At 36.3% G+C, this 20,388-nt stretch overlaps 1 protein-coding gene across 6 annotated transcripts in view; it reads left to right on the forward strand.

The window, feature by feature from the left end:
• Window positions 1–16,298, forward strand: part of LOC145510507 (uncharacterized) — a 546,282-nt gene extending 529,984 nt beyond the window's left edge. For all 6 annotated transcript variants that reach the window (XR_014057064.1, XR_014057065.1, XR_014057068.1 and 3 more), the window contains one exon: window positions 15,786–16,298. The gene's annotated coding sequence lies outside the window, so the exon portion shown is untranslated. The remainder of the gene's footprint in view (window positions 1–15,785) is intronic.
• Window positions 16,299–20,388: the final 4,090 nt, after the last annotated feature.

A 20,388-nucleotide genomic window follows, 5' to 3' on the forward strand; every position in this document is an offset into this window, starting at 1 on the left:
GTTGGAGAAGACTCTTGAGAGTCCCTTGGACTGCAAGGAGATCCAACTAGTCCATCCTAAAGGAGATCAATCCTTGGTGTTCATTGGAAGGACTGATGTTGAAGCTGAAACTCCAATACTTTGGCCACCTCATGTGAAGAGTTGACTCATTGGAAAAGACCCTAATGCTGGGTAGGATTGGGGGCAGGAGGAGAAGGGGATGACAGAGAATGAGATGGTTGGATGGCATCACTGACTCGATGGACATGGGTTTGGGTAGAGTCCGGGAGTTGGCGATGGACAGAGAGGCCTGGCGTGCTGCAATTCATGGGGTCGCAAAGAGTCGAACACGACTGAGCAACTGAACTGAACTGAACTGATTTATCAGGCTAAGCAACATTCTGTTCCTAATGATGTAAGAAATTGTACTCTTTTCCCTAAGAAAATGAAAATGAAGTCGCTCAGTCATGTCCAACTCTTTGCGACCCTATGGACTGTAGCCCACCAGGCTCCTCTGTCCATGGGGATTTTCCAGGCAAGAATACAGGTGTAGGTTGCCATTACCTTCTCCAGAGGATCTTCCCAAACCAGGGATCAAACCTGGGTCTCCCACATTGCAGGCAGACTCTTTACCCTCTGAGCCACCAGGGAAGCTCTCTTTTCCCTAAATATATGCTAAATTGTATCACTTTTTTAGTATCAATTGAAATAATCATATTAATTTTTTCTCTTTAAATCTGATATTACTGTGAAAAGCAGTTCTACATTTTCTAACAATAAACCATTATCACATCGTTGAGATAAATCCAATTTTATCATGGTTATCATAGTATATTACAGTAATATGTTGGGTTCATGTTGGTAAGGTTTTTAAAGCAATTTTATTTATTTATTAATGTTTATTTATTTATTTTTAAGGTGTATTTTTTATTATTAATTTATTTATTTTAGTTGGAGGCTAATTACTTTACAATATTGTAGTGATTTTTGCCATACATTGACATGAATCAGCCATGGGTTTACATGCATTCCCCATCCTGAACTCCCCTCCCACCTCGCTCCCCATCCCATCCCTCTGGGTCATCCCATTGCACCAGCCCTGAGCGCTTGTCTCATGCATCGAACCTGGACTGGCATTCTGTTTCACATATGATAAGCAATTTTAAACTGTATATTAATTAGTGTGGTAGACTTCTTATTTTTCTTTCACATGTTGTTTTGGTGTCAGGCTAAAACTGATGTGGTGTTAGGCTAAAACTCACCTGAGTCTCCTTTTCTGTTAAATGGGTAAAGGTATGTGAAATTTGAATGTGTTCCTTGAAATTTTGGTACCACTCAAATGTGAAATCACTGTCTAGTTTCCACTGAAGGGCTAGATTCTTAGGTCAGTTTGGTAACTTATTTTTCTAGGTGTTTTATTTAGGTTTTCAAAATTGTTCGCATAAAGTCATTGTTCTTTTGGCTGCTTTAATAGCCCTACTTTTTCTGTCATGTCCTGTTTTCAGGTATAATAGTTATTATTTATGTTTTCTCTCTTTTCTTGATAAATCTTGACAGATTTGTTTATTTGGTTAGTTTTTGCAAATAATCAACTTTTGGCTTCATTGATCTATATTGTATTCTATTTTATTAAATCTAACATTTATTACCTCTTTCTACTTCCCTTGTTCTGTATTGTTATTTTTTGTAAATTTATAAGTTGAACACTTAGTTTAGTAATTGAGATTTATTTTCTACTAAGATTTTTTTGTGGAAATGTAAATTCATGAGGTAGTGAAAATATCTCCAATACACAGAAAATGCTGATTTTACTCATGCGTACCTGAATATGCTTTTGTTTTTTCTGTGCATCTGTTCATTCAGAGACTCTGATAGACTGCTCATGGTTTCTCTAGTCTGTGTTTTCCAAGTGAACAAGGCATAACCTAAAAAACTCAAGAAGTTATACTCTTTTTTAAAATTTAAATATAAAACGATTATTTATGTTTTGTTGAGATAGAATCATCACACCATAAAATGTACAAATATTAAGCATTTAATTCATTGTTTTAAAAATTGTATTTACTCCAAACAGTTGCAAGTACAAACAAGAATGTGTGTGGTCTGTTGCTCAGTCTTGTCTGACTCTTTGTGACCCCATGGACTGTAGACCGACAGGCTCCTCTGTCCATGGAATTCTCCAGGCAAAAATACTGAAATAGGTTATCATTTCCTGCTCCAACAAATAAGAACAAAGAAGTACAAAGCATTAATCTCCCCACCCCAAGAAATTTCCCTTTAGCCACATTTCAGTCTCATCTCCTTGGGAACTGTGGTTTCTTTCATCATACATCAATCTTCTCTGTATTTAAATTTCATACAAATGGAACTGCACAGTATATACTCAAGTATGTATTGCTTCTCTAACATAATGTTTTGAACAAAAACATACAGCTGTTGCATCTACTATGTGTTTAATTTTCATTATATTCTAGTCATTCCATTCTATAGATGTATGACAATTTGTATATCTTCTTTCCTGCTGCTAGATATTTGTTTTAATTTCCCCTAGTTCTAAGTGATTTTTAATGAAGTTGGTATAAACTTCCTTTACAGTGTTTTGATTGACATACACTTTTGTTTATCTTGTATAATCATGTTAGAATGTAATTTCTGGGTTGTAGGGTAGATATATGCTTAACTTTTAAACAATTATTCTCAGAATGTGGTCTTTAGATCTCTGGGCACCTAAAGACCATTGTAGGGGTTTCCAAAGGTCAAAATCATTTTTGTGACAATACTAACCAGGCATTTGCCTTTTTCACTGAGTTGACATTTACAGTAATGATGCAAAAGTATCATTAGGTACAAAATGAATGAACCTTATGAGTAGTTGAGGTATGACTGTTTACTCTCCACCACATATCTTCAGTACACTGGTTTCAATTAAGGACATCCTTGATGACTCTATAAATTAATTATGTTAAAACTGTCTCTTGAATACTCATCGTTTCAATTGCCTGCTACAAGTACTTCTACATATTGAAAGTGTAATAGCTATCTTAAGGAAAAGCACTTGTGCAGTTGTTTTGAGTTACAAGCTGAACTAGCTACTTCTTTTCATGGAGTGCTGGGTTTTTTTGTTGTTATTTTTTTTTTAATTGACAAACTGATTATTTAGATCTGTATATTTGACAGATACGTTCTCGGAAACAAAATAAACTTGTCACTTCAAGGACAATACCTAACCAAATTTGTTGTCAGTGATAAAATTTTAACTTTGCAGCAAAATTTAGAATTTCAGAAAACATTTATTTATTACCGTGAGCTTAATAGCTTTGCAGTATTTCTAATGACATTGGTGGTGATATTGCCAAATGTAATATCAAAATATTGTATAATAAAGTTAGTCAATGTTTGGAAGATCTACACAACTCAGAGAACCAGTGTTTTCCAAATGTTCGTTTTCTGGTGTTAAAAATCCTGCAGGGGGTAAGGTTCAATTGCTAGTGTAAGATGGGTCAGTAGATTTTAATGTAATTGAGTAAAAAAATTTTATTGATATGGTTTGATTCCACTCTGCAAGTAACTTTCAAGAATACCACTACCACTAAGTGTTCATTTCTCATCTATGAAAATATCCATTTATCTGAAAAAGGCTATTAAAATAGCCCTTTCTTTCCCAATACCTTTTTCTGTAAGGCACAATGTTCTTCATATGCTTCATCCTAAACTGTATCAAGAGAGTGAATGCAGAGAAGGAAATACAAATCAAGCTGTCTTCGATTAAGACAGATTTGAAGAGATTTTGTTAATGTGAAACAGTATGACTGTTACTAATTTTTGTTTTGTTTTGACAAATATTGTTGTGTCTCATTAAAATATATTATTATTTTAAATGAATTACAAGGAAATGTTTTAAATTTTTCTCAATTTTAATTTCTAGCAAGTAAATATTGATAAGTACCATAAAAACAAAATCTCCTAGGGCTTCTTAAGAATTAAGAGAGTAAAGGGATCCTGACTTAAAAGTCTGAGAACCACGGTTTCATTAAAAAAACACACACAAAAAAAACTACCAAATGTCTTCAATGTAACTCTATCATTTAAATTCTTACCAGTATTGTATAAGCATTTCATCTCAAACATTTGCTATTTTTAACTAAAAAATAGCTAACCATTCTATTGGTGTGAAGTCATACCTTAGTGTAGTTTGAGTTTGCTTTGCTCTGTAATATCTTCTAATATCTAGTGGCTATTCCTTTATCTTCTGTGATTGTGTGTTTTAGTTTTGGCCTATTGTTTTATTGACTTAGTCATCATTTTAATTGTTTTGTAGAACTCTTTGTCTACTTTGGATACATTTTTTTCCGTTAGATATATCCTATAAAGGTCTTTCTCCTACTCCATAGCTTATCTACTCATTTCCATAATGGTCCCTTTTGAAGAGCAAAATTTTTAAATTTGATTAAGTTTAATTTATCTTTTATTCTTCATGATTTCTGTCTACCTCAAACTTTACAAATGTATTCTGCCTTATTTTTTTCTAAAAGCTTTATTGTTCTGGATTTTATCTTTAGATATGTGATCCACATCAAATTAATTTTTGTGTATGGAGTAAGAGAAGGATCAAGGGTTATTTTTTTCTTAAAGTTATCTAGTGTTTATCTAATCTGATTATAGATTAGAAAGAAACTTTTCTCATTGAATGGATAGCAATTTCTAATGATTACTCATATTTGTTACTTTTATATACATCTATTTTATATGAATGCTACATGGTCTTGGTTATTGTAACTTTATAGAAAGTCTTGAAATCAGATAGCCTAAGTTGTATATTTTTCCAGTAGTCATGTATGGATGTGAGAGTTGGACTATAAAGAAAGCTGAGTGCTGAAGAATTGATGCTTTTGAACTGTGGTGTTGGAGAAGACTCTTGAGAGTCCCTTGGACTGTAAGGAGATCCAACCAATCCATCCTAAAGAAGATCAGTCCTGAATATTCATTGGAAGGACTGATGCTGAAGCTGAAACTCCAATGCTTTGGCCACCTGATGTGAAGAACTGACTCATTTGAAAAGACCCTGATGCTAGGAAAGATTGAAGGTGGGAGGGGAAGGGGACAACAGAGGATGAGATGGTTGGATGGCATCACCGACTCAATGGACATGAGTTTGAGTAAGTTCCGGGAGTTGGTGATGAACAGGGAGGCCTGGAGTGCAGCAGTCCATGGGGTCGCAAAGAGTCAGACACGACTGAGCCACTGAACTGAACTGAAGTTCTATGAATATGTTTCTTTTTAAAAGGCTGTTGGTTATTCAATATTCTTTGCACTTCCAAATAGTTTTAGTTAAGTAGCCTCCAGAAATTTTATTCAGAATTTTACTGAATCCTTAAGAATAAATCAATTTAAGAATGATATCTTTGAAATATTGAGTCTTTCTATCTATGAACATGATTTAGATATCCATTTTTAGATCTTCTTTAAATTCACTCAGTGTTACTTTATTTTCACTATAAACTTTTCACACATTTCCTATTTATTTCAAGCTATTTGATTATTTTGATACTATTATAAATACTTTAAGTTGATTTTCTTAATGCCCATTGGTAGGAAACATTGATTTTATAAACTGTGACTGTTAAATTTGCTTATTTGTTCAAATAGATTGTAAATTCTATTGGGTAGTTATATAGTCACACAGTCTATAAACCAAAATTTTTGCTACTTTACTAAGTTTTCTCTTTGATTTCTTTTTCTTGCTTTCTTACCCTGTCTAGAAGGACTAGTAAAACTTTGAATAGGATTATTGGAAATAAGCATCCTTACCTTTTCTCCCTGATATTAGGAAGTGTTACATCTGTCACCATTAAATACAATTTTAGATACATATTTATCTTAAATGTCTTTTATCATGAGAAAATTTCTATTTTTAGTTTTCCTGAGTTTTTAGTCTTGAATGGTGTTAATTTTTTTCAGATGCTTTTTCTGCATCTGTTGAAGTGATTATGCACTCTCTTGAATTATATTGTGATATGTTTTGTTGAGTTTCTAGTGTCATATCAACCTGTGTTCCTAACATATATCAATTTGGTCATGATATATTATCTAATTTATATATTACTGGATTATATTTGCAAATATTTCATAAGTATTTTGTGTCTACAGTCACAAGGTATGTTTTAATTTCTTATAAGATATTTTTACTGGTTTGTTGTATTAACAAGGTTATAGTGACCTCATAAAATGAACAGGAATTTTTTTTTCTTATTTTCTAAGTTTCTGTAGTATTAGAGTTATAGATTTGACTTTTTAAAAAAATTTTTACTTGAACAGTGTTTAGCCTTATGAGTCTGGGACCTCTGTTTTTAGATACATACATATTTAGTATTATATTTCTTCGGTAAATTGATCTATTATTTCTGTTAGCACTTGATTTTCAATCTATTCTTTCTGGAAATAATATAAAAAGACAAGTTTTCTTTTGCTTAGTGTTTGCATGGTACATTTTTTTTTTTTACATTTCTTTTAAACATTTGAATATATCTGTCTTCATAATAGAACTGTGTTTCATATACACATCTAATGTTTGGATTTCACATTTTTATCCAGTTTAGCAATCTATGTCTTTTACATAGTCTGTTTTTAAAAAAATTATTGGAGTATGGTTGAATTACAGTGTTGTGTTAGTTTCAGATGTACAGCAGAGTGAATCAGTTATACATATACTTATTTTAATCCTTTTTCAGATTTTTTCTCATCTAGGTTATCACAGAATGTTGAGTAGAGTTTCCTGTGTTATATAGTAGATTTTGTTGGTTATCTATCTAATATATAGTAATATATTTATATTAATCCCAAGCTCATGATTTATCCATCTCTCAAAAGTTTCCCCTTTGGTAACCATAAGTTTGTTTTTGATAAGTATATTTCTGTTTTTTAAAGAAGTTGATTTGTATCATTTTTTAAAATTAGATTACACATATGAGTGATGATCATATTTGTTTTTCTCTGACTTCCTTCACATAGTATCATAAACTCCAGAGCTAACCATGTTGCTATAAATAGAATTTTTTTATTCCTTTTTTATGGCTGAGTAATATTTTGTTGTATATATGTACCACATCTTCTTTATCCATTCTTCAGTTGATGGACATTTAGGTTGCTTCTATGTCTTGGCTGCTGTAAATACTTCAGTGAACACTGAGTAGCCTGTATGGTTTCAAATTAGGGTTTTCTCTGGTTATATGCCCAGGAGTAAGATTGCTAGATCCTATGGTAGCTCTATTTTTAATATTTTAGGAGTCTCCATACTGTGCTCTATAGTGACTCTACCCATTTACATTCTCACCAGCAGTGTGGAAGAGCTTCCTTGTCTCGTCACCCTTTCTAGCATTTATTATGTGTAAACTATTTGATGATGGTCATTGAATGTTTTGATTATTTTCATTTAATCTAACCATCAATTTGTTGAATTTAAACATTATATCTTTTAATATTATTTCTTTAATTTTTTTCTTTCCTGTTTTATTCTTTATTCTTTCAATGACTTTGAGTGATATATATATTATATAAATATAACTATACTAAATATTTAGCATTTTATTTTCTGTATTGATTTTTAATGTTAAATTTTAGCAATTTCTCTAGAGCTTATATGGAGAAGGCAATGGCAACCCACTCCAGTACTCTTGCTTGGAAAATCCATGGACAGAGGATCCTGGTAGGCTGCAGTCCATGGGGTCGCTAAGAGTTAGGCACGACTGAGCGACTTCACTTTCACTTTTCCTTTCATGCACTGGAGAAGGAAATGACAACCCACTCCAGTGTTCTTGCCCGGAGAATCCCAGGAGCAGCAGAGCCTGGTGGGCTGCCGTCTATGGGGTTGCACAGAGTCAGACACGACTAAAGCAACTTAGCAGCAGCAGCTAGAGCTTACAATATTCATCTTCAAGTTATCTTAGTCATTTCTTAAGTGTATGACTTCAAAACTAGTGTTAGAATTTTATGTTGCTACTGTTCGGTTGCTCAGTCATGTCTGAATCTTTGTGACCTCATGGACTGCAGCACGCCAGTCTTCCCTGTCCTTCATCATGTCCTGGAGCATGCTCATGTCCACTGACTTGGTAATGCCATCCAACCATCTCTTCCACTGTCATCTCCTTTTCTTCCTGCCTTCACTGTTTGTGAGCATCAGGTTCTCTTCACATCAGGTGGCCAAAGTATTGGAACTTCAACCTCAGCATCAGTCTCTCCAATGAATATTCAGGATTGATTTCTTGTTGAATTGACTGGTTGGATCTCCTTGCAGTTCAAGGGACTCTCAAGAGTCTTTTCCAGCACCACAGTTCAGAAGCATCAATTCTTCAGCACTGAGCCTTCTGTATGGTACAACTCTCACATCCATACATGACTACTGGAAAAACCATCGCTTTGACTATCCGAACCTTGTCAGCAAAGTATGTCCTCTTGCCTTTTGTGCTCTTATTATCTTGTATTTTATCACTGCATATGCCAATAAATAAATAATTACTATTTTTGTTTCAAGTAATCAGTAGTGTTTTAAACAAATTTAATAAAGATAACTATGTAAGGGCAGATAAGAATCAGATATTTTACATTTAACCTAGATACTCATACTTTTTCGTTACTCTTCGTTTTTTCCAGCGGTCTAAGGTTCCTTCTGAAATTAGTTAATTTCAACCTGAAAAGTCTTTCTGCACTTCTTGTAGTGAGTGCGCTGGAGATCATTTTTCACCTTTTGTCTGAGCATATTTTTTTACTGTTTAATTTTATATCATATGGAGTTGTAGGGTGACAATCCCACTTCTTTTCCCCACTCTCGACATTTTAAAGATATCATCTTACTATCTTCTTGTTTTCATTTTATTATAGTGCTCCCAAATGTCTTCCTTTTGAATTTTTTTCTTGTGTTTGATTTTTAGCAGTTTGACTGCTAAAATAGGCTTAGGTGTATTTTTCCTTGTATTTAACCTGCCTGTGGTTCACTAAGGTTTATGGGTCTGTGGATTGATATTTTTCATCAGTTTTGAAAACTTCTTAGTCATTTTTTCTGGTGGGAGTTTGCTTCCTATAAAAACAACTTTGGAATGTGTATCAAGCATTGGTGCATATCTTTTAGAGAATTGTTTATTCAGTGATTCTGATTTTGTTGAATTTATAGTCTAAATTATTATCAGTTTCCCAGCCCAACAGCTATTCTTTGTTTCTACATCTTCACATTTCCTGATTGTTAACTCTATACTATTTTAATTTTTCAAAATTTATTTTTAAAAACTTTTAGTTTATATTGCAATATAGTTGTTTAACAATGTTCTGTTGGTTTTAGGTGTATAGCAAAGTTTTTCAGTAATACACATATATGTATATTTTTTTTCCAATTTGTTTCCCATTTAGGTTATTAGTATTTAGCAGAGTTTACTGTGCTATAGAGTAGGTCTTTGTTGGTTATCTATCTTAATTATAGCAGTGTATTCATGTCAATCCAAAATTCCCAACCTATTTCTCCTCTCCCCACCCTTCTCCCCTGGTAACCATAAGTTCATTATTCTAGTCTGTGAGTTTGTTTCTATTTTATAAATAAGTTCATTTGTGTCATTTTTTTTTATTTCCACATATTAAATGATATCATGATATTTGTCTGACTGACTTCACTTATTATCATAATTTCCAAGTCCATCCCTGTTGCTACAAATGGCATTATTTTATTCTGTTTTATAGATGAGATAGTGAAGGACAGGGAAGCCAGGCATGCTGCAGTCATGGGGTCCAAAGAGTTGGACACGGCTTAGTGACTGAACAACAACAACCATTCCATTGTATATATGTACCATTCCTCTGTCAATGGAAATTTAGGCTGCCTTCATGCCTTTACTGTTGTAAACAGCACTGCAGTGAACATTGGAGTACATGTGTTCTTTTGAACTATGTTTATCTCTGGATATATGCCCAGGAGCAGGAATGCTGGATCACACGTTAGCTCTGTTTTTAGTTTCTTAAGGAACCTGCATACTGTCTATGAGGTCGCACAGAGTCGGACACGACTGAAGTGACTTAGCAGCAGCAGCATACTGTTCTCCATAGTGGCTGTACCAATTCACATTAACTCTTGAACTAGCCTTTAGAGACTCAAGAGAGACCTGGAAAACTAAAGCAAATGCCTTTACACCAAAGGACAGGGACACAGGGGCTTGTACAGTAAGTCCCTTACGTACAAATGAGTTCTGTCCTGAGAGTGTGTTTTGGAAGTCCCGTTTGTTAAGTCCAACAGAGTTGGCCTAGATACCCAGTTAACACAGTGGGCTGTAGAGTTCTGTACTGTAATAGGTTTATAATACTTGTCACACCAATAATAAATAAAAAGAAACAAATAAAAAAATGAAGAAAGCATTTCCAATCTTCTAGTACAGTAACTTGAAAAATACAGTAGTACATACAGTACAACAGCTGGCATACAGGGGCTAGCATCTAGTGAACAGGCAGGAAGAGGACTGACTTGAGGATGGAAAGGAGGTGGGAGATGGTAGATCTGATGGATCATCAGCAATAGGAGACGGAGGACATGCTGCCATTTCACTCACTTCTGATGTTGATGGAACGCACCTTTTCATTTTGAAAGTTCACTACTTGGATGTTTGTGTGGGGAGTACTTGCTGTATATAGTTTTAATCTCCCCCCTTTTCTTTGATACACTTCAATATTGAAAGGAAGACGTTGAAGAAAAGAAAGGAAGTGAAGTTTTGGATAAAGAGGTTAATCACAAACTCAGCAGAGGAACTCAGTATTAGAGGGACTCAGTTTCATTACTGCCATCCTTCAGTGGGTTGGATTAGACAAATGGGGAGAAGTGTGTGGTTCCATAACCATAGTGACAGGGCAGCAGAAACGAACTTCAACCCCAGTCCTTTTGATTTTGGATGATATATTTACACTTTACTACAGGAGTCAAATAGTTACAGTAGCTTTTCATGAGTCTTTGAATTGCAGGCTCAGCTCTTACCCATTGTTGTAATTGGAATTTCTTTACTTCTTTTAGAAAGATTGGTCAGTCTGATTCTAAATATCCTGATCCAAATAGCTCAATTCTACTCTTAGTCTTTGTAGGAGAGAGAAAAAAGGTTTAAAATGAAACCAATGTACAATATTGGTGATAGATATGAAAAAGTATAGGAAAATGTTATTCCTAATTGCTAATTAGGGAGAATGAATTTACTGTTTTTTGAGAAACTGACTACATTAAGCATAATTAATCCTGTTCATCATGTGTTTTCTTACAGAAATATGAAATTGGTTATACATCTCTGAGATTTGAGTTGTTTAATTGCTACTTGATTGCCAGTTGACTATTTGAGTCAAATAAACTGGGATTTGAGCTTACTCACTAGTGAAAAAATTGCCAGACTGTTAAATGACTTTTCTTTCTCCCCTTCACTGTAATTAGGACAATTTATTACTAATTATAATAGTATATCATGCATTTCTCAATGAGAATGTTTTGACCTTCCCATTTTTACCAAAACATTTGTCTTTGCTTCACAAATCACCAACTGCATAAGCATAATGAGATTAATAATACACAGAACAGCTAGACCAGTGATGTGATATATTAATTTTTGACAAAAGAGAAATCCTAGAAAGTCTGAGGGTAATAGATCAATTTTTTAATGAATCAGCTAATATGAAAAAAAACAAACTTTTGAACATTTATCTTGTAAATAATCATATAACAGATGCAGTCATCAGGAAGTAAAATTGACAAAGACTGTGGGTCAGATAATAATGTTTTAAAATTTTGACCTAGGAAAATTGTGCTTAATAGAAACACTGGAATTGAAAGAAAACTGAGAGGTGATGCTTGCTATGGTCACAGTGTTTAATAAAACCCTCTATGAAATATATTCACAAAAGGCTTGAACCTAAAAAAAATTTTAACAAAATGAAAATTAAAAAGAAGTCAGAAAAAAATCACTACTTAATAGTGTTGGATAGAATATTGGTCAACAAATTAAATTGGTTTGATGGCATTTACTCCAAAATTTTTAAAAAAATCATCTATGTTAGTATAATGTGAATATGGTGCTCACCACCATGGAGTCAAAACATCCTCAGGATCAAATAGCAGGGTCCAAACAGAGTCAAAATTGTTCTGGACTTGTACAGAACATTCAAATATACAATGTAAGCTATAAAACATTGTTATGAAACACTGCATATCATGTCCCTTTGACATTTTATTGCAAATATCAATCCTATTCTTCACCCAGCTCTGCGCAAACTTCAGCCAGTCATGAACTCTCTCGAGCTCAATTTCCTCATAAATAAGATGGAAATATCATATTTCCTTGATTCATTGTGCAGAGATAATTTAGTAACAGGTAGTTTGGCATGTGATTAATCACTTAATAAGTGATAGTTTCCTTACTAAAGGTAACTCTGTCCCATTCCATTGTAAATCTCCATCATGTTGAGTAGTAAATTCTCACAATTCTTTCTAAATTCTAAGACTTCTCTTAAAACCCATCATGGCTTTTCTTCCTAATCATGTCACATTTTAAAATTGTTTCTCTTCTCTGAAGGCTTCATCCCCATCCTAACTATTTGAAAAAAAATTATGAAATTGTCAACAGTTACAGGGCAAACCAAGACACAAACTCACTGTCAACTGGATTAGCCTCTGTACCTAATATTTCTGATCCCACCCTCTTTCCAGGTTTTGCAGCAGGTTGTCAGAGGCCAGCCTGAAACAAAACTCTCGTTCTCTTCCCTGGGAACAAAGAGGGGCTCCCTACACATTGATGCCTTCTCTTCTGGTGCTTCTTTCCCTCCACCCTCTCAAGCCCCCGTGAAGCTGGCTCCAGAGATAGTATCTGATGTAAACCTTGGGAAGAATATAACTGCATGTTGTTAGTAGTTTAGGTCTACTGAAGGAGTCTCCATCAAGTACATTGACAAAGCCTAATGACCTGTGAATAAATTTATATCTGAAAAATTTGACCAAGCCAAATTTAGAACTTAATATTAAAGTTCAATTTTTTAAGCTTTTTTGGTTGTTTTTACTTACATCTGGGCTTCCCGGGTGGCTCAGATGGTAAAGAATCTGCCTGCAATGCAGGAGACCCAGGTTTGATCCCTGGGTTGGAAGAATACTCTAGAGAAGGGCATGGCAACCCATTCCGGTATTCTTGACTAGAGAATTCCATGGACAGAGGGGCCTGATGGGCTACAGTCCATGGGAGTTGCAAAGAGTTGGACATGACTGAGCAACTAACACTTTTACTTTCCACTTGCAAATTATTGAAATTTACAATCAATATAAAAGCTGATTCATGTCAACATATGGCAAAAACCACTACAATATTGTAATGTAATTAGCCCCCAATTAAAATAAATATTTTTTACAAAGTGATCCAAGGCAATGATACTATGAAAAGTAATAAGAAGTCATACTTTGTGAAATAAGTTAGATGATAGGTATCCTGGAGATAGTTATCTAGTTTCAATGTTAAATTTTAGAGCTGAAGCCCTCAAAATTGAATGACCTGTGGCCCCATGGAGGTAGGGTTAAGATAACTGTAGCACTTAATATGTCAGATATAGATAAGACTTCAGAGCTTGATGTCTGAGGACCTCGGCTTGAATTTCATGTTCTCTATGTAACATCTTATGGAAAGTAGGGCTTGAATTTCCTGTTTTCTACATAACATCTTCTGGAAAAACCCAAACAAACTTTGTGGACAAACCAATAGTTATACATTACCAAAAAAAGTCCCTTCCTGTCCCTAAGCATCAGTCTTCACCTCCTATTGGATATGACTATGAAAAGGACTAAGTCACCTCACACAGTGAGAGCACTTGATAAAATAACTAACACTCAAGAAATGGTAGCTATTGTTAGTGTTGGTCCAGGATCATATAGATGGCAGGAAAGACCACACCCTGAACTGCTTTCTTCATACTGTTTTTATCTAAAAAATAAACATTGAATGGCTTTCTTTTTAGCATGAACCGTAAACATTCTTTTAACATCAGCATCAACATTTGAGTCAAGCAACATTCAAATACTAAATAAGGTTAAGCATGTTGCCTCTACCACTGTCATTGATAAAATGGATTAAAATAAGATAATGAATTTCTAATGGAGGTAGCTTTTTGGAGGAAAGAAAGGCCATCTCAATTCTTCTCAAGGGACTCCACAAAAATAAACAACTACTCTTATTGTAATCCCTGTAAATAGTCACTGGATAAGGTCTTTGGTGAAAAATATTTCCAGTTTTAGTATGTGCTTGGATAGCATCAGGAGTAGTTTGATTTAGTGAATGACCTTCCCAAGAAAGCTCTGGCACTTAGGGCTGAGCTTCCATGGCCTTTCCAAGTGGGAAAACGATTGGGTTGCTGCCATGCTATCTGAGGGGATAATGGAGCTTGGAGGGGGTGGTAATGTGGATTGGTCTCTACCCTTGCTCTGGTCTTACCTGATGCTAAGAAAAAATATCATGTCTCTGAGACAGGAAATGCTTATGCTGGCATCTCTAGATAGGCTTTGGAGGATGCGGTGGGGGAGTGGGAGAGCAAGTGTTCAAAGCCTTTTAAAATGACATATAAACCTGTGTGTGTTTGTTTTTCCTGACATGTATATAGCTTTTATTAAATACTTGAAGTCATCCCTGAGTTGAAAGTATTAAAAATGACTGCTTTGGAGTATCTTTTAGCTTAAGAATAAAAGAGATATGTCTGTGATTTTTTATTTGCCACAGAGAACAGCCCTTGGGAAGCTATTTCTAAGAGGAGACCATGATCCAAGAGCATGTCCCAGAGAACATGATGAATTCCTCCTGTCCCCTTACTCTCAGTCTAAAGTTAGCTAGCTAATGAAGCAGTGGCCCAGGCGAATTTTGCAACAGATACAGTGGGTAAGGCCATGGATTGCTATATTTTTCCAGTTAGGTCATGCTCAAGCAACTTACCATCACTCTGGTAACACACCGTGACTTCTGGCAACTTTTGACGTAAAGCTCATGTCTAAATGAGAAAGGATGCAATCTCATGTGAAATTTGTGCTTTCCTTTCTTAGCAGAAGCAAAATTCTGCTTGTGTTAGAATTTTCCATTCAATTAAGAGTCCTGTGTAGACCCAAAGATAGGGTCTCCAATAGAACACCATCCATAAGAAGAGCACAGACGCATGGTTCCAAAGCTGAGGAATGCCTTGTGTTTGTGCAAAAAACTAAGTCTTCTTGCGTCCTGCTCAAGACTGTATTTCTGCATCTTGCTTGCTTCCTTTCTTTGTTTTTAATCTTCAAGAGTCAAGGGGAACTTAATGTGAGGGGAAGGCAGACTGTGGCCTACACAGTTGTTTTGGTTATAAACACAGACACATTTGTTTGTTTATGTATTGTTTCTCCCTGTTCATTTTGAGTGCTAAAATGGTGGACTTCAGTAGTTGTGAAGAGATGGTATGACTTGCAAAACTCCAGATATTTAATACAGGGCTTTGGGGAAAAAAGGGTTTGTGGGCCTTTGCTTTAGAGTGAAATATTGCCCTGGAGAAATTAGAACTTGACTCGCCTTATACCTTCCTTAGGATGGCTTTCTCTGCGTAGAAGAGAGAAATAGTAGAAGTGGCATCAGTGAGGCGGGTGGTAGGGAGGCAAGGGAAGGCAGCAGGACACGTTAAGGATCATTTCCTTCTTTTTACCCACGTGCCAGCTCCATAATGACCAGCCCCAGATCCTCTTCTTTCCTTAGCATTCCCTTAACTTGAAAGAGCAAATGCAAAATAATTGTTTTGCTTGTTTTGTTTATTTACAGTCTGTCTGTCCTCAGATACAAGAAAAAGAACAGAAACCCAAACAGGCTGATTTGAACTCATTTTTCGTGCACGTCAATAGGAAGCAATGGGACAGCGAGAGAAGCGGTGACAGCACTAGAATTTCACTCCCAGCACCTTGTCAGCTCTCTGCTCACTTGTGGTTTCTCTCACTTGGGATCAATAGAGCAGTCTCAGCACCAGCATACCTTTCTAATTGCACTCCCCTGGAACTCTTTGATGGGATCTTTGCATTTTACTGCCTGTGCTAAATTTATTTCTCCTCTGACCTTTCAAAGAATCTCATCATCTAAAAGAAAAGAATTTTTAGCACCCCTTCTGCTGTGGGAGAAGAGGAGTCTTGGATATTTGCTATACAGGGCACTTTGAACCTTTGGCTTTGGAATTTTTAAAAGTGGGAAAGAACTGACTGCTGGCAGGTGGAGATGAGTCATTTGGGAGTTATCACAGGATCTCAGGAGAATGAGAAAACTTGATAAAAAAAAAATTAAAAATAAGTCCCTATTGGCCAGAATCAGTAGTGTGAGAGCTACTGCTGTGTTTGTAAGGTTATCATGTTCTTATTCAGAGCGTAAGTAAGTGAGGAGTCCCAATTCTGTTCTCTTCAGGAATTAAATGTAACCCCAAAGCCATGTACCCTGGGCCAAGCATGTCTTGCAGGAGCTCCCTCAGCAACCACAGGGGTGCAGTGGCCTGAATATGGGGATGGTGCTAGGGCCTCCCTTGAATATGGTAAATAACAAACAAGAAAATGCTTAACCCATTTAACCTTGGCACTGGGCCCTGTGGCTGGAGATGGAGACCTGCTACCAGGGTGACGCTAGAGCCACAGGGAGAGAATGAAGCATTAACTCCAGGCACATAAGTTGCTGCTGCTGCTAAGTCGCTCAGTCGTGTCTGGCTCTGTGCGACCCCATAGATGGCTGCCCACAAGGCTCCTCCATCCCTGGGATTCTCCAGGCAAGAACACTGGAGTGGGTTGCCATTTCCTTCTCCAACGCATGAAAGTGAAAAGCGAAAGTGAAGTCGCTCAGTCGTGTCCGACTCTTCGCGACCCCATGGACTGCAGCCTACCAGGCTCCTCCATTCATGAGATTTTCCAGGCAAGAGTACCGGAGTGGGTTAAGTTGAGGGGATGCCAAAAACCTTCAAGGATAGCATTCAGATTAATCCTATTTCAATGCCAAATTTTGTTTTAATGCTGTTTTTTTAAATTGTGGTAAAAGTCATATAAAACATTCTATTTTAACCATATTTAACTGTACAGCTCAGTGGGACTAAGTATATTCGCATTATTGCACAACACTCACCATCATCCACCTCCCAAATTTTTCACCTTCCTAAACTGAAACTCTGTCCCCATTAAACACTAAGTCTCCATTTCCCTTCCCACCAGATTTTTTTTTTAAATCCAGAGTAATGCAAAAATTCATGTTTAACAAAATAGCGAAATTTTAAATAATGGTAGGTTGTTTGTTTGCCATAGGAACCTGCATTATGGAGCAGTGGGAGAACAGTTTATCAGTGGTCCTAAGTCTAAGTGGGTGTTATCCTCCCCATCCCCCTAAATGGCTCATCATTAGTCAGCATGGTACTCTTTATAGTCATCGTAGGTATGTGAGTGTAGAGCTTTTATTAATTTAACTTTTTGTACTTGATTCAAAACATAGGAGGTTCTCTTGATAAGTGTTCCTAGGAGAACTCTTAGACTAAGGCTCCCATGTTGTCCTTACCCTTAGGTTCCCATGTGGCTCCAGTGCACTGCATGATGCTGTCATGACAAAAGGGTTCTGCTCTTATTTGGGCAAGTGCAAATATTAGATCAAGAAGAATGTTCAGATAGCCCTTTAATCTGTCTTCAGTGGCAGAGTAAAATGAATAGAGATCACAGTATCTGAAAACCCAGGGTGGCTTGAAAACCCATGATTAATCCCTGCCATGTTCCTGCTTCTCTACCAGATGTGACGTCTTGGCAAGTCAAATTTCTCTGGTTTTAGACATGTTCCTCTTTACTTTTGGCCCAAGGCTCCCAGAATCTTATGAGTTGTTGCAAACTCAAATACCTACAGAGTTAGAGTAGGTTTGGCAAGTGAGAGTTGCAGATTTGTCAAAGACTGTATTAAAGGGTAGTACATGACTGATATTCAGGTGCAACCACACAGTAGTAGACAACAGGGACCCAATATTCTGGACTTCCTAATTCTTTAAGTCAAAGAAATATCCTGATTGTAAAATGTTGGCAACTGAAACAAAACCCAACTTGAGCCAAATGTGTGTGAGGGCAGATTTGACATGTATTAACCCTGTGCTCCCCCAGCTCAGCCGCCTCTGCTTAGACAAGAATGGGAATGGGCAAACCATCCCATCCTAAGGGTACAAAGGTCTCAGAGAGGAGTATCTAAAAGACGGTTCCTCCTTGAGGGATCCTCCCATCCCAGGATATGAACAAGCCGCCCATTGGTACAGAATAAAGTGCCAGAATTTCCATTTGATTCTTTTTCTCATCTGTTTAAAGTATCTATTAAAAACATTTATAAGTTGTGTATACTGTATTAGTTCAGAGGACATATGTATAATATATGAATATTCATATAGTAGGAATATATGCTTAAAACATTTTTATTGGAGTGGGTACGCGTAAAAAAAACCCAAAGTATAAAGGGAATGAAATCAGATCTTCATAGTGCTTCATGATGGTTACTGCTCTTGTACAAAATGATGCTATAAAGAGTGTCTGCCTCCCTTCACTGGGTAGCATCATCCAAGCCCTCATTTCATTGTTCTGGCTTCAGAATTGCCAGGGTGGAAAGGGTGGAAAGGAGGTGAGGATTGGAAGAGACAGACATTCTATTCTAGCTGGCATGCTTTTAATTGTTTATCATGAATAAAAATAACTTAGAAAGAACTGTCCTTACCAACCCATGTTGGCCCCTTCTTTGTGAAATATATGTCATTATTGAGGTGCCATATTGGTCCAGGGGATGCCTTGCGAATGTAGCAATCTTAAATGTACCCTCAGAACATGAAACTCCTTGTTAGAACCTCAAATACAACTATATAACTGTCACATATTCAATACTTGCCCTGTGCCAGGTGCTATCCTAAATTCCTTATATAAATTGTCCCTAAAATGGTACTGTGTTAGTTTGAGATATTATGCCCATTCTTTAAGATGGTGACACTGACCTTCAGAGGGAATAAATGCCTTACCCAAGGTCTTGTAGCTACATCAAGTGGTTTCAACCTAATTTGACCAGAATGTTGAACCTATACTCAGGACCATTTTATTCTATAATCTTCTGTGTCCTGGTCAGCTCTGAATGCCAGGCTTGCTCATTTCATCTGTTTGTCCCCTCGCTCCCTGCCCTGTGTGTGTGTGTGTGTGTGTGTGTGTGTGTGTGTGTGTGTGTGTGTGTGAGAGAGAGAGAGAGAATACAGAAACACTCTGTTTTCAGGGAGGCTCAGCATCTACTGAGTTTGTCCATTTTATTCTAAAAGATACTTTGGTATCATCACTAGGTGGCAAACCACTGGTGCAAAGGTAGGTCAAAATGATGCAAGAAGATTGTAACAGTATTTCTTTCATTTTTCTTTCATTTATAAGAGGCTTTGGATTTCAAAACCTTAGCTAAGGTTTTGAGTGTCTCATTAGGATAAATAAGTTGACCTTGTGAAGATGTGGTAACTGGCCACTCAGAATCAATTTCCTGTCTTTCTAGTATGTCCTTCAGTGCTGCAGAGTTGGCATATACCGCACACTCCCTGTATTGTTTTTATGCATTCAACAAACATTTATTGTGTGGCTGTTATGTGCCTAGAACTGTTTTGAGCACAGATTCTATGCCCCCATGGTTTTGCATTTTAGCAATGGAAATGAACCTTAAATCCACTTACAATGTATAGTAGATATGTATCAATAATAATAAAATACATGCAATGTCAGCTAGCAATCACTGACATATAAAATGAATGAGAGTCATTTAGTAACATTCCAAGGCATGAATGTGCCAAAATTTATATGACATTCCTCTATGATAAACATGTAGATTGTTTTCACATTTTTGTTACTAATCCACAAGGCAAGGAACATCCTTGTGGATGCCTCTTTTCTCTCATGTGCAAATATATTGTCTTGAAAGAACTTTGTAAAGTTTCAAAATGGTGTATTATGTTATTTGTAAGAAATCAACATCTTATGGTTGTTTTACCTTAGGAAGTATAAGGCCCTGACAGGCCATGAGACTTTTCTGGTTCTAAGATTCACTATGTTGAAGGATTTTAAGCCAGAGAGTTAGGGGATGGAGTGAGATGGGTGGCAGTGCTGGGTGGACCAGGTAACTATCTACCCTAAGATGGTGTCTTTGCTGGGGTCCAAGAGGCTTCCTTCTGCTTCTAATCCCTCTCCTTGCTATTATTAATGGCAAGCTGGCTGCAGTGCAAGCACTGTTATTGTTAACCTCTCTTGGCCCTTGTCATATTTTATTCCAAGCTTGAGGTTTTGCCAATTGTTAGCAGCTAACAGGTATAAAAATAGCCCACTTGTTGTAATGAAGGACAAAAATGCAAAGAAGGTGCGGGCTCTCT

This window comes from Giraffa tippelskirchi, chromosome 6 (genome assembly GCF_054371585.1).
Source record: "Giraffa tippelskirchi isolate mGirTip1 chromosome 6, T2T-mGirTip1v1.2.pri, whole genome shotgun sequence".
NCBI lineage: Eukaryota > Metazoa > Chordata > Mammalia > Artiodactyla > Giraffidae > Giraffa > Giraffa tippelskirchi.